Genomic DNA, 15,976 nt, shown 5'->3' on the forward strand with positions numbered 1-15,976 from the left:
TAGGTGGGTAGGGAGAGTGTTCCAATACAGTTATTTGTTTACTGGCTAAAAACTCCCTCACAGACAGTGCCATGTGAGCTGGTGCATTGTCGTGATGCAAGAGCCATGAATTGTTGGTGAAAAGTTCAGGTCGTCTTACTTTTTCACGCAGCCTTTTCAGCACTTCCAAACAGTAAACTTGGTTCAACTGTTTGTGCAGTACAAATTCACAATGAATAATCCCTCTGATATCAAAAAAGATTAGCAACATCGTTGCAACAAGTTCGTGAACCTAATTGTTAGACCTCGTATATTTAGTTTTTGTCTAGAAGGAATTTTTCATCTAGAAATAATAATGTAGTATTATAAATGCAACATGTTTTGTTTTGTTTTGTTTTTTCACTTTAGTGGTGTAAACCAAGAGCTGAAAGAAACCAGTAGAAATTGATTGGCCCCAGCTCACTAACCTCCTTAGATCTAAAGCCATAGCCTTTGTTGCCTTTGTTCCCTTAGATATAAGTGGGCAAATGGATTTGTAGAATAGCCACAAAGGAAAGTGTAATGATTAAGTATGTGTTGGACACACTTCTCCATCAGCTAGCCTTCCATAAAATAGACCCCTAGGTATTCTCCTCCCACCACCTGCCCACACGCATAGGACTAAAGCAGCCTTTATTAGCACTTACCAGCTATGTCAGAGCCCAGTAGTTTGCTTTGGGCTTTGGTTCCTTCATTCTGGCCAAGGAACCTACTAACTATAATTTCAATTCTCCAATAATTCCTTGAGCGCCTGTAATGTACCTATAATGTTGAGACCGAAGGGGTGATTAAGATTCAGATATTGCTTTTGAGAAACCGATACTCTTGTGGAAGAGGACGGATACATATGTTATTAATGCTATTTTACATATGTTATTAATGCTAATGAAAGAGAACCTTGCCATTTGTTTATCATAGTGCTACAGAGGAGAAGGCCTTGTTTCCTGGGACCCTACTGTGTGCCACACACTGCGCTAGGCACTTGACCTTCATTATCACACCCAAGTCTCTCAACATGTCTATGTAGATAAGGGATTTCACAATGACATAATTGGCGACTAGTGTGCCAAAATTTAGAGCCAAATCTGCCTGTCTGTCTGTCTGTCTGTCTGACTACAAATGTCCTACTGTTACCTTGCTGCTTCCTATATTTCCAATCAGGGGATACTGGGAAGGTGCCTCCAAGCGGGTGAATGATAAAGATGTAATTGCATAGCTTGTTTATTCTCTTTTAAATGAATAACAAGTTTTCATAAAGATTCTAAATACCTAATAATGTTGAAAAAAAAGCAAAAACAACATGTCTCCACCATTGTCACTCTTCTGTAGGTAAGCGGCAGCTCAGATCTGTGAAACAGTTAAATATTCAAGTCTGCGAATAGATTATGTATATTAAGCAGCTGCAACATGCGTACAAGGATGTGCATTCTTTCCAGGACAGAGGGGTTTCCTCTTCTACGTAAGACTTTACATTCTCTTCTTTGAAAGGAGGGGGTAAAAAACATCTCTTTTCAGCATTGTCATCTTTATTTACATTGTTCATTTGAAATTTTGTTTATGGTGTTTTCATGGAAGCATGGATTTGAAAACCGGTCGTGCTATTTACCAGCTGAGGGACCTAGAGCAAGTTAGATGGCTTCTCTGAATTTCAGTTCCCTCCTAAGTTAGGTGAGGGGATAAAGTCTGCCTCACATGTGTGGATATCAAATATACCTGCATGTACCTGGCACATGGTAAGCATTCAATACATGCTCCATTTCCTTTCTCAGACAGTTTAGAGTAACCCTGAGATTTCTGTTCAGGGTTACATACAGCTGTCCCATCCAGCATACTTTATGTGGCAATTTGAGAAAGGCGTGTTTCAACCATGTCTTTGGCATGAAGCTCTTTACTGCCTTGGCTAAATGCCTGATTGAATAGAGAGCCAACTTGTTTCAGGGGCCAACTTTCAATAGAACGGTTAAAGTAAATGAAGCTGTTTTTTGTGGGTTTGTTCTTTTTCTTTCATTTCCCTGAAGGAAGGCAGTGTTTGACCTTAGGCAATTTACTCAGCTTCTCTGTCTCAGTTTCCTTATATGAAAAATACAATGACCATATCTGCCTCAAAATGTTGTCATGAGAACAAATAAGGAAGATGTTTTAGAGACATGAGAAATATGACCTTTTTTGTTCCCTTCTTGTTGAGGTCATTGACAATTTGTAGAAACTTGTACTTCTTACAGGAGACACAGTAGCACAGTGGTTTAAGAAATGAATTCTAAGGCATATCAACCCTAAGTTTCAACATAATTCTCCTGCACGGTGGCTGGGATAACTTCTCTGGGACTCCCTTTTTTTTTTTTTTTTTCATTTCTAAGTTAGAATAATAGTACCTAAACTCAGAGTTTTGAATATATAATTAAATTTATCAAAGTTTATATATTAAACATCTGCCATAATATAGCACAAAAATGTAAATTTGGGGGGAATCAAGTTGGAGATTTCAAATGACTCTCTTAGGTAATGGGAGTGATAAATGATGTAATGACAAGGTAAAGCTAGAATAATGACGGAAAATGTGTCCATATGCAGAAACTCAATTCACTTAAATTTCAGCGAACAGTATTTGAGTACCTAGTGATTATCAGGCTCTATACTGTACTCTGGAGATTAAAAAAATGAGAAAACATGAGTTCTAAATTATACACAGTATATTTTTTCTCTCTCTCACTTATTAACCACTTACTGTGTTTCAAGCACACGAAATAAAAACAATGCTAAACTTTCACAGAATGCTCATTATTAAATTTCAATATGAAATTCTGCATGAAGAGTTTCATGTATTATTTCTTTTATTCTCATATCACTCCCAATGAGGTATACCTTGGTTTTACATTTAATAGATGAGAAACAGTCTTTTTTAAATTTATTTTTTATTTCAGGTGCACAAAACAACATAATAGTTAAACATTTACACCCTTCACAAAGTGATAACCCTGCCAAGTCTTCTACCCATCTGACGTCATACACAGCTATGACAATGCCATTGACTATATTCCCTATGCTGTATATGATCACATCTTGTGACCGTATATACAGAGAGTGCCAAAAAAAGTATACACATTTTAAGAAAGGAAAAAACTGTATTAAAATTGTAATACTAGTATATACTGATAACAAAAGATGAATATGTCACATTTGACTTCTGCAATTATAAGAGGTACTCAAAGTGGTTACCATCAGTGTAATTTTAATACAATGTTTTCCTTTCTTAAAATGTGCATACATTTTTTTGGCACCCTCTGTGTGTGTGTGTGTGTGTGTGTGTGTGTATAATTATAGTTTACATTCAATATTATATTAGTTTTAGGTGTACTACACAGTGGTTAGGCATTTATATAATCTATGAAATGACCCCCCCAATAAGTCCAGTACCCATTGACACTCTACATAATCTTTATAACATTATTGATTGTATTCCCCATACTGTATTTCACATCCTTGTGACTATTTTGTGATTACCAATTTGTATTTCCTAAGCCCTTCACCTTCTCACCCATCCCCCAACCCCTTTCCCATCTAGCAACCATCAGTTTGTACTCTGTATCTGTGAATCTAGAGCAGGGTTCAGCAAACTTTTGTGGCTCACGAGCCACATGCGGCTCTTTGGGTACATGTGGCTCTGAAGTAAAATTGAAAATGAAAATAAAACTATCATAGTTTCATTTATGAAATTTTTAAAGGATATTAGTCACATAATGGTGATTAAATAAAAATATATTTATGGCTCTCGAATAATTTTTAAATTGTTGCGAGGGACAGGATTGGCTCTTCCAGGGGTCACCAAACTTTTGAGACGGAACATACCCAAAGAGCCGCATGTGGCTTACGGGCCACAGTTTGCCGACTCCTGGTCTAGAGAAAACGGTCTTAAAATGTGAATAACATGTCCATGGTTATACAGAAACTAACAATCAAACTCTAAATCTTGAATTCCTAATCTTTACCTTAGACAATGTTAACACCAAATGCATTTTCCTTTGTGAATTGTACCATTTTTCTTGAATGAACAATTTGCCTTAAATAGAACTCATGTTATCCCTTTGATGTAGTGGACGGTTTTGACAGCATGCTCTTTTAGTGAAACTAAATGGAAGAATGCTTACATAGAGAGGCAGGAAGAGTAGGCAAACATAGAACACATTCTTATTAGTAGTAATTATAAGATGATGAGAAAATTATGAAAGGTCAGAAAGGAAGTCATACATGCTGAGCAAAAGGCTAATATAAGGTATTTTGGAAAAGCAGATATGAGAAAATTTGTGCAATGTGTATTACAGGTCCTGCATATAATTGAGCAAACCTTTGATCCCACTGAAAATATTAATAAGAGCTGGCAGTGGTGACGTTGAACGCTTTTACAGATTAGGATTGTTTTTAAAGTTACTAGCTATATTGGCTTTGACAATGCAGTAAAAACATGAAACAGCTTTGAGGAAGCTTGGATTTAGGAAGTAAATTACCTGTCAGTGTTGGAGATTTTGTCTTTTCTATTTGCATGAACCAAGAAAAGTTGGTACAAGGTAAATATAAATAAAGAGATGTGTGCATTTACTACTGGCTCAATCTAAGCTTTTTAGAGCAGTGATAAATATACAATTCCAGGAATAGTTAATCATAGCCACAGAGACTTTGAACAGACACCTTATGCTGAGAATGGGGCTTAGCAAGCTACCAGAACATGGGCCAAAGCTGGCCCACTGCAGGTTTTCATATATCAAATTTTATTGGAGCACAGCCATGCCATTCATTAGGTACAATCTGTGGCCACTTTCAGGCTACAATGGCAGAGTCCACTACAGAGACTGTATGGCTCTCAAATCTTGAAATATTTAACACCTGGCCCTTTACACAAAAATATTCCTGACACCTGACTTAGAAGATTATCTAAATTCTGCAGTTCTCAGATGAAATAGATCAAGTAGCATAAACCAAATACAAAGCACACAATATCCTCTTTAAAAAAAGGTTTCATCTGTTTTAAGTGGTTGGGATAAAACCCCTCTTTATAAACCTATTAATTTGGAGAAAGTGATTATCTCCCTAAGGCTTTCCTGGAATTTTCCTTACATGTCTTATGATATGCAAGGAATATAATCACTCTGTCAACAAATATTGGGTTATCAGAAAAGTCATGACATATTTTTTCTATGTTTTTTGTTGCAAAAATCATCATGACTTTTCCAACAACCCAATATTTTTTAGTAGATTCAGAGCACTAGCACTGATCCGGGCCTTAGAAATACAAGCTATATACACAAGTGTAAATATAGCCCATGTCCTTAAAGAATACCCAGTGTATGGAGCATGTAAACTAAATTTTTTAAAGTTCAGTGTCTTGTAGATATCACATAGTTGGATTTGCTTTAGTATCCTATTCACCAATCTTTGCCTTTTAATTGAAGAGTTTAGACTATACATTTGATGTAATTGTTAATATACTAGGGCTTAAATCTGCTATCTTGCTATTTGCTTTCTATTTTCATCCTCTGTCCTAAATTTTTCCCTTTCTCCTGCTGTTTTTTTTTTTTTGCTTTGTTTCATTTTATTTTATTTTATTTTGATTATGAGGTGGGTTGGTGTAGATTTCTTGATGTTTATTCTGCTTAGGTTTTGTTGAATTTCTTAAATCTGTGGATTTATAGTTAAATTTGGAAAATTATTGGTCACTATTTCTTCAAATAGTTTTTCTTCCCTACTTTCTGGGACTCCATTTGCCCCATGTTAGAGTGGTTAATATCATTCAACATAACATTGATGCTCTATTTGTTTTTTGTTGTTGTTGTTTTTGGTCAATTCAATTCTGTTTTATTTTAAGGAAAAAAAATATTACTGTTTCTTCAGTTTACTTGTTGTCTTCTGCAGGATCTTAATCTGTGGTTAAGTCATTTAGTGTATTTTCCCTTCAGGTATCTATTTTTTATCTTCATATGTTAAACCTCTTCTCTCATCCTGTTCATGTTTTTCTCTACATTCTTAATCATATGGAGCACATTACCGTATTAGCTTTTCAAACATTCTTATATGCTAATATCATCATTTCTATAATTTCCAGCTCTGTACCTATTATATATCTATTTTTATCATGATTCTGGGTCATGTTTTTCTGCTTCTTTGCATGTAATTTGTTTGTTTGTTTGTTTGTTTGTTTGTTTGTTTTTAGCTGAGCCATCCTGCCACCTGTTGGCAGCTCAGCGGCAGCTCAGCTCGGGCCGTGAATCAAACCGGGAACACTGTTGCTCAGAGCTCAAACTCTTGAGTGAGCTCTTAACCAACTGAGCCACTCGGCCGGCCCTGTAATTTTTTTTTTTTGATGCTAGACATTATATACTTAATGTTGGTTGCTGGGATTGCTGTATTTGTTTGTTTATTTATTTTTATTAAATTTATCAGGTGACATTGGTTAGTAAAGTTATATTGGTTTCAAGTGTACAATTCTATAATATACCATCTTTATAGTATTGAGTGTTCACCACCCGAAGCCAATTATCCTTCCATCACCACATATTTGACCTCCTTTACCTTCTTCTACCACCCTACCTCCCCCTTACCCTCTGGTAGCCACTAAACTGTTTTCTGTGTCTATGAGTTTTTGTTTCTTTGTTTGTCCTATTTGTTGTTTTCAGTTTTATATCCCACATATGAATAAAATTGTATGTTTCTTGACTTTTTCTGTCTGACTTATTTCATTTAGCATGATTATCTCAAGATCCATCCAGGTTGTCACAAATGGCAGTATTTCATCTTTTCTTATGGCTGAGTAATATTCCATGGTACATGTACACATCTTCTTAATCCAATCATCTATCAAAGGGCACTTTCATTGTTTCCTTGTCTTGGCCACTGTGAATAATGCTGCAGTGAACATAGGGGTACTTATATCTTTACAGATAAATGTTTACAGATTCTTTGGGTAGATACTCAGAAGAGGGATTGCTGAATTATATGGTAATTACATTCTTAATATTTTGAGAACCTCTATATTGTTTTCCATAGTGGCTGTACCAATACACATTTCCACCAACAGTGTATGAGGGTTCCGTTTTCTCCACAGCCACTCCAACACTTATCATTACTTGTCTTGTTGATAATAGCCATTCTAACAGGTGTAAGGTGGTATCTCATTATGGTTCTGATTTGTGTTTCCCTCATAGCTAGTGAAGTTGAACATCTTTTCATATATCTGTTGGCTGTTTGTATGTCTTCTTGGGAGAAGTATCTGTTCAGGTCCTCTGCTAATTTTTTAATTGGATTGCTTGTATTTTTTGTTGTTGTTGAGTTGTATGAGTTCTTTATATATTTTGGATATTAGCCCTTTATTGGAGGTGTTGTTTGCAAATATCTTCTCCCATTCGGTTGGTTGCCTCTCTGTTTTGTCGATAGTTTCTTTGGCTGTGCAGAAACTTTCTAGTTGATAAAGTCCCATTAATTTATTTTTCTATTACTTCCCTTGCCTTTGAAGTCAAATTCATAAAATCCTCTCTAAACCCAAGATTCATAAGTTTAGTACCTATGCTTTATTCTATGAAATTTACTGTTTCAAATTTAGTTATTTGATCCATTTTGAGTTAATTTTGACATATGGTGACAGATAGCAGTCTAGTTTCATTCTTTTGCGTGTGACTTTCCAATTTACCCAGCACCATTTATTGAAGAGGCTTTCTTTTCCCCATTGTATGTTTTTGGCTTCCTTGTCAAAAGTTATTTGGTCATATATATGAATTTGTTTCTGTTTTTTCAACTCTGTTCCATTGGTCTGTGTGCCTGTTTTTCTGCCAATACAATGCTGTTTTGATTATTGTCACTTTGTAGTATCATTTGAAGTCAGGGAGTGGGATACCTCCTGCCATGTTCTTTTTTCTCAGGATTGCTTTGGCTATTTGGGATCTTTTGTGATTCTGTACAAATCTGACGATTTTTGCTGTTGTTGTTGTATTTCTTTTACAAAAATGCCATTGGGATTTTGATGGGGATTGTATTAAATCTGTATATTATTTGGGTGATATGGCCATTTTAACTATGTTAATTCTTCCAATCCATGAACATGGAATATCTTTCCATGTTCTTTGAGTCTTCTTCAATTTCTTTTAATAATGTCTTGTAGTTTCAGTGTACAAGCTCTTTACATTTTTTGTTAAGTTTATTCCTAGGTATTTTATTATTTTTGTTACAATTGCAAAAATAATTGTTGGGGTTTTTTCCCCTTCATTTTCTGAAATTTCATTGTTAGTATATAGGAACACAATAGGTGTTTGTATATTGATTTTGTATCCTGCAACTTTATTGTATTTGCTTATTGTTTCTAATAGTGGTTTGATGGAGTCTTTAGGGTTTTCTATATAAAGAGCCATGTTGTCTGCAAAAAGTGATAACTTGACTTTTTTTTAGAGTATTGAACTTTCCCTGGCATACCATTAAGTTGCATGAAATCAGTTGAATACTTTTGATGCTTGCTTTCAATCTTTTATTAGGTAAGGCATCCCGTAATCTAGGGTTAATTAGCATTATTTATAACTACAACTAAAGCAATATCCTTCTTAGTCCTTGACCTCTTGCCCAAATAACATGAGGTCTCTTTATTCTATCTGGTGGAAATGTGAAATATTCCCAGGTCCACATGATCTCTGAGAGTTGTTCAGTCTCTTGTTTTCTAGTGATTCTTTTTTCCAGTGTCATGGAGCCTCAACCCATGCATTCCTAGATAATTGTACAGCCAGAGAATTTGTGGAGGTAGAGGGTCCTTCTGTTTAGATCTCTAAGATTCTCTTTCTCTCTCCTTCTCTTTACCCTCGTCACCACCACCCCCCCATCTCTTTTTGGTATTCTGCTTGTAAATTCTACCTGTGTCAGCAACCCTAAAGTTCAATTTCTGTCTTCTCAATGTATTGAAGAAACTGGGCTCCATTTGGGTTCCATCTTTCTTCCTGCCTCCAGGCAGTGAGCTGGGGCAGTTGTCAAGCTCATGTTGTTTATTTCCTTCCTCTGCGAGATCTCAGGGATATCTATTACCAAATGAATAAAAATGGTTGGTTCACTTATTTTGCCTGGGTTTCTAGTTGGAGGGTAATTTCTCTAGTGGCCAATTCTTCATGGGTATGAGGGGAAGTCACAATTATGTAAATGAATTGAGATGTAATGGATAATTGTACAATGTTTATTTAGGTTCCCCGAGGCACAAACCACTAATTACCCAGAAAAGTTGGGGAAGAATTTATAAGGAGGATGTGACATTTCAGTGAAGTTTGAAAGTATAGGTAGGAATTTGGCCCTTGACAATTATTTTTTCACTTACAGTAATACCTTGGTTTGCAAGCATAATCTTTCTGGAAACAAACTACTCATATTGCAAGACATCACTCATTTACCACGTTAAAATGTATTAGAATTGTTTGCTTGTCTTGCGGAACACTCGCAAACCACGTTACTTGCAATCCAAGGTTTTACTGTATTTGTATTTAGCCAACTTTATTTCCATTCCTTCCACTGATTACCTCAAGTCTTTACTTCTCAAGCCTTCTATCAAAATAATCACATCTTATTCTCAAGAATTAGCCTTCCTTAAAATATTGAGATAGCTTGGCTTATAAGGCATTTTCTCCCTTGTCATCTCACATTTTTTTTTTTTAGCTGAGCCATCCTGCCACCTGTTGGCAACTCAGTGGCAGCTCAGCTCAGGCCGGGGATCAAACCGCTGTTGCTCAGAGCTCAAACTCTTGAGTGAGCTCTTAACCAACTGAGCCACTTGGCCGGCCCTCATGTTTTCTTAATAAGTTATCTTCCCTCTTTCCTCTTGAAAGCTCACCTGTTCACCTGTACAATTGATTCTATCCCATTAGTGGGTTAAGGGTGACAGGGAAAAATAATACATTTAGAAGCTGGAATGGATTATATTCCTAGGTTACCAATTGTATTTTCTTTGAATATGAGTTTAGAATCCCCAATTATTTTTTCCTTAGCCTTAAGAATTAGCTTTTCAAATATAGCTGGATATTTACTACAAAATATAAATCAATTGAATTTCATGGACCAAATGAACAGATTTAAAATCAAGTCTTTAGTATAAAGGAAGCAGAATAGAGTCTATGATCTTTATTGGTGTGGGATCCATAGGAAGCCCTAATAGCCCTAAAAAGAAATGATGCCATTTTATTCCTCATTCAACCTTAAGGAAGGCTAGAGAAATTATAGTAGAAGGCCAAAGTGTAGTAACTCTTTAAGAAGAGTTTTTTGTAAGGGTGCTTGGGGATTTCATCCTGCTTTCTTAGTCCCATATACTCTTGAGAGGTCACTGGACTTTCTCTCATTTTAAAAAAATAAATAAATTCCAGATGCCCCAGACAATAATTTTTAGACAGCTTAACCTTTACTAACTATAAGTATGTCTGGAAATGCATTAATTCTTTCAGATATCTAGGGCACCTGTAATGAAATTTAAGTCAACAAATCTCAATGATTCTGCAGTAGACTAAGAGCATTAACACACCTAGCAGAGATAGGATGTTAAGAAATAGTCCTTGAATCTGCTGTTAAGACCTAGGCTTTGAGTTTGCATCATTGAGATTTGCTAAGCAATGCAGCACAGTCAGGAGTTAACAGATTAAAGTGATGCATATTCATTCACTTCTCAGTTTTACCATTGTTTTAGAATATATATGTACCTCAAACTAATTTTGGAAAAAAAAAAGTAATGTCTCTGTACAAAACACCATGTGCTCTTTCTCCCCCTCATGGAACTCATAGAGCAGAAAGAGCAATGTAAGAGAAATGACCTGGGTTCAAATTCCAGCTCTGCTATTTTCCAGCTGTGTGGCCTTGAATAAGTTGCTTGATTTATCTGATCTTCAGTTTAAGTTTATAAAAATGAGATTTAGGGGATAATAACACACGTCTTATGGGCTGTTCTTAGCATTCCATAGCAAGAATAAAGCCAGTTGCGTGGTGTATAGTAGATGCTCAGTAAGTGCCTCTGTGTGTGTGTGTGTGTGTGTGTGTGTGTGTAATATTAAATATCAATCATGCAGTTGTGAAACTGAGAACGTCCTATCTATCAGCAGGAATGGCATATTTGCTGACACTGTGTCTATTCACTTCACTGTGTCCTAGCAGCCATTCATGTGCTGGAGCATGATAATAGCAAACTCTTTGTTTCTGGATGGTTGGTAGAGTAATTTTTTCAAACAGCCTAGAGAGAAGTCACCACTTCAGAGTTACCATCAGCTTCTCCAGGGCTTAATTTCAGAGGTGCTAGAGTTGAGAACAGGGACTCATTCTCATCTACTTAGTATCTCGCATGAAAGAAAATAAAATGAAGGCATGAAAATTGGTTTCACATCCCAATGAAAAGAGAGGCATGTTACCTGTTCCATCTCCAAACAAAAGAAAAACTGGGACCTGCTGTTTTATGAAGACAGAAGGTATAAGAACAGGCATCCTTACTGAGCTCAGCATCATCTGATAGTGCTTCAAACAAAGCCAAGTCTTAATGGGGGCTAAATTTCATAAAACTTCACAGGTCAGCTTTTATCAAGGCCACTGCAAAGGAGATCTTTGCAGAAATGATCCAGAAAGTGTATGTGTGTTTAAATGATGGATGAAATGTAGAGCGCCTGCTGAATGAACAATAAGATAGTGTATGCAACAGGTATTTATAGATTGGAAAGCACTATGCAAATAGGAGCAATTGTTGCTAATATTATAATAGTAATATTTAGAATTTGTTTTATTTCATTTGCCTGTTTCCAAGTCTGTAGACATACCAAGGTCTGAACTGTGAGAAAATCATTAACATAATGCTCCTATACATTAAGAAGTTTGGGGAAAGATCTGCACTGTTTTGTTTAAGGCTCTGATTTTTTAAGAAAATAATTTTCAATCAGAGATTTTATTTGTCTTGATGAAGGAATATTTTCTTATTTTTACTAATAATCATTTAAAAGCTAATGCCAAGATTCAGAGAAAACAACAGACACTCCTGTACAGTGTTACTCTGTTAAAGTTAATTTCTTGTTCATGTTATTACCATATTTATTAACATATGTCTCATTCTGCTCCTTAACTTTAGCAGTATAATTCATTCATTCATTAATTCATTCATTCATCCCACAGATAATTCCTGTGCACCTGCTATATGTGCCAGTTAGACCCCGAGGGGACATTAGTAAGCACCACCACTGCTCTTAGACATGGAACAAGTAATCATCCAACTTATATGACATCAAACTGACAGGTGCTATGAAAGGGAGGAACATGCTGCAGTGACAAGTGATGGACAATCTGACCCAATCAGGAAAACCCAGGAAGGCTTTTCTCAGAGTGGAAAACACACATGGACTTGGAGTCTAAACACTAGTGTGCCTCTTGATGCATTGTTTCAGAGTCTCCTGCTCTTCACTGTAAAATAGGAACATTCATTCATATCTCACTCACATGCTTGATGTCTGGATTTAAATGTACAACAGCCATTGCCTGCTACTGCCCTTATTTGTAGTCTATGTGTATTCGGAGTGATCTTTCAAAAAAGATGTCTAGATTATGCTGTAATCTGCTCACAGCCCCCTGGTAGCTTTCTCTCAGTCTCGAAAAAAATCTAAAATCTTTCCAGGGGCCCATGAGGCCCCAAATGAGTTAGCCTTTCTCACAGCTCCTACTGCTCAGCTCATTCTCTGACTCGCTCACCCATTCCTAGGCACAGCAGTTTTAATTCATTTACTTATTTTTTTACTATTGTTTAATCCCGACAAGCTTGTGCCACCCAATGGCCCTTCTTCATTCTGTGCTTGCCCTTCTCTGTCTGGAATTCTCCCTCCACGTAGTCACATGATTCTCTGTCTCATTCCTTTTAGGCCTTTGTCTGAAATGCCATCTCCTCGGAACTACTTTTTCTGAGCCCTTTGTCTAAATTACCTTCTCCCATTCCCATTTCCTACCCTGGAATTGTCTGCTTCTCTTCTCCTTGAGCCTGCTTTGAGTTTTCTTCGTGGCACTTACTGATACTGCTAATTGTTATAAGAAAACCACAATAATATTTACTACTTTTATTTACTATTTGCCGGGCTGTCTTCTAGAGTCTTTACCCTTGTTAACTCATTTAATACTCTGTATAACCCAAAGAGGGAGATAATTACTATTAACCACACTTTACAGGTAAGGGAATGAGACAGGGCAGTGAGGTAACTCACCCCGGGTCACACAGCCACGGTAAAGTGGTTAAGTAAGGATGCAGGACCAGGCAGTCTTGATTCCACATGTCATGCTCTTGACAATTATGTACTTCTCTCTCTTGTCTTGGAAGTGTGCCATACACTATTTTTCCCCTTATTTATTCTGTTTACTTGCTGACACAAGCACCATGACTGGGGCTGTATCAGCAGGGCCTAGAACAGTGCCTCACATCAGTGACGCTCAGTAAATATTTGTGAATGAATATAGGCCTGAAAACAGCCCATGCAGTGCCTAAAAAGCCTGTCTTTATTATGTGCATTTATGGTAATTAGTTTCCTGCTTTAGAAATTGACATGGTTTGGATAGGGGAGTAACTGTCTGTAGAAAAATTACTGAGTCTGAAACATGTGTCTCAGGTGCCCTCACTCACCTATTTCAATGTCCTTACCCTCTGATTTTGCCTCCACTAACTGGTCTTCAGTGCCCCATGCATCTCCTCCTACCCACATTGCCCTTCTCTTTGAAGATGATCTGAACTCTCGCTTGAGGCATAGAGAGCTGAGTGCTGACTTAGTGATACCTCAGCGCAACAGGCTTCTAACTGATCTCATTCAGAAACAGTATTCCATCTACGAGTACATTTATCAAACACTGACTTAGTGTGGGACGCTGTGCAAGATGCTGAGGAAACAGCGTGAGAGTCATGTTCTTCCCCTTGAGGGCACCCCACCTAACTCTTCTAATCATCCCCCAGGATGATTTTCATAAAGGGTCACATTTGCTTCAAAATGGCGTGGCTTCAGGAAAAGGACCCTTTGTGACCTTTTTCTCTGTTTCTTTATCCTATCTTCTCCCATGCTCCCATTAAACTAGTAAGCCTCTAAAGTTACCACCACTGTGGTAACACCTCTTCTCTCCCTTACTGTGCTCCTACATCACCTGGCTCACTCACTTGTCCTTCGAATCCTAGCACAACTGTCATCACCTCCAAGATTTTGCAGGTCAAGCTACTCTGTGGCCAGGGCATCTTCCTCATGCTTGAATCATCTTATCTTGTCCTATTTGCCAGGTGACCCTATAGACTAGGAGCTAAAGCAGGGCCTCAGTATTTATCACTCAAATTGCTGTTCTGAGAGCCAGTTTCTGATGTGGGTTTTCCCCACACACACCACCAAGCAATTCTTGTACACCAACAGGGTCCGAGAATTTAACTTAATTTTGATGCCATCAACCCGGAGGTAGAATCAGGTTCCACGGGTTCCATAAGATTGTTATTTCCTTTAGACACTAGTTGCAAGTCCAGGTTGTTACCTGTGCTTCTGACCCACTGGCTATAAATCAGAAGTTCCCATGACCCCCTCCTTGAGTTAAATTAATTTGCTAGAACAGCTTACAGAACTCAAGGAAATCCGCTTACTCACTAGATTATTGATTTGTTACAAAGGACATGAAAAAATAGGAATCAATAGCCAGATGAAGAGATACACAGAGTGAAATCTCAAACAAAAGAGCTTCTGTCCTCGTGGAGTTTGGGGCCCAGCATGGTAACATGTGGAAACCTTCTAGCACCCCAACATGGAAGCTCTCCAAAAAGGACCAAAAGCTGTCCTTTGGGGTGTTTTATGGCGGTTTTGTTATGTAGTCATAATTGACTAAGTTATTGGCATTGATTCAACCTTAATGCCCTTTCCCCTCCTTGGAAATCAGAGGGTGAAACTAAAAGCTCCTTCTGGCAAATGGCCCCCTTGGGTGGGGTCCAAAAGTCACCTCATTAACATAACAAGAGACATCATTGTTGCTCTCATCATTTGGAAATCCCAAAGTATATTTGGGTGCTGTGAGCCAGGAAGTATTCATGAAGACCAAATATATATTGAGAAATATATTTTGGCCATCTGAATGACCACATAATTTATATTTCTTATAAATCACAATATTGCATCACTCATTCCCATAAAACATTACCTTGCACAGGGCAGAATTCATGCTTGCTATATAACACATGCCCCAAAATTGTTTGTTAAAAGGAGGAAAAGAAAGTAAAGCCCCATTTGAATCACACTGATATAGGAACCCAATTGTATAATCACCAGCTTCAGTGAAGTTGGTGGGAGTGGAACTTTTCAGAAGGGTCCAGAACCTTTCCAGTTGATGGCAGGTGCTTCTGGCTCCTGGGGCTGACTCTGGGATGCAGGGGTGGGTGACATGACATGATGTGGTAAATTTGGGCATTGACAGTTTGGTTTTAAGGTCTGGAACTCAATTCTCTGCTCCTTGTTTTCTATAGACAACACTTCTAAGGTGTCAGTGTGAGCAATTTTCCACAGTTTATTCACTTTCATAAGAAATCTTTTTTTAATATATTTCTAGCAAATAGCATTTTTCTCATACTGGAAGCAGTTATTCTGCCAGGAAGAAAATGCCTTGAGAAAAAAACTGCATTTCCTTCTCAAAATTAAGGAAATAAAGATAAACTTAGGACGAAAAAGACAAGTATGCAAGCAAGTATGATTTGAGTTTAAATTTACTAATGCTAATGCATTGCTTAAAAGATTATAAGTAAACAGTCTAATATAACTTTTTGATCCACATTCCTGACAAATGTTTAATTGAATGTCTCTAATGCACTGGGTACTTTATTTTTTAAGATTTTTATTGGTGAATTAGGGGGATGGGAACAGTGCTGGGGAATTGGGGGAAGGGGAACAGACAAGTTGCTGTCCTTTTGTTCTTCAGTCTAGTTGTGGAGGACGTTGCT

General features: G+C 37.2%; 1 protein-coding gene across 1 annotated transcript in view; it reads left to right on the forward strand.

Moving 5' to 3' along the window:
• The window catches only part of DLG2 (discs large MAGUK scaffold protein 2), a 2,099,601-nt gene that overhangs the window by 1,230,981 nt on the left and 852,644 nt on the right, over positions 1–15,976 (forward strand). The gene's annotated exons all lie outside the window — the stretch shown is intronic.

The sequence above is a fragment of the Hipposideros armiger genome, unplaced genomic scaffold (genome assembly GCF_001890085.2).
Source record: "Hipposideros armiger isolate ML-2016 unplaced genomic scaffold, ASM189008v1 scaffold_79, whole genome shotgun sequence".
In the NCBI taxonomy this organism is placed as follows: domain Eukaryota; kingdom Metazoa; phylum Chordata; class Mammalia; order Chiroptera; family Hipposideridae; genus Hipposideros; species Hipposideros armiger.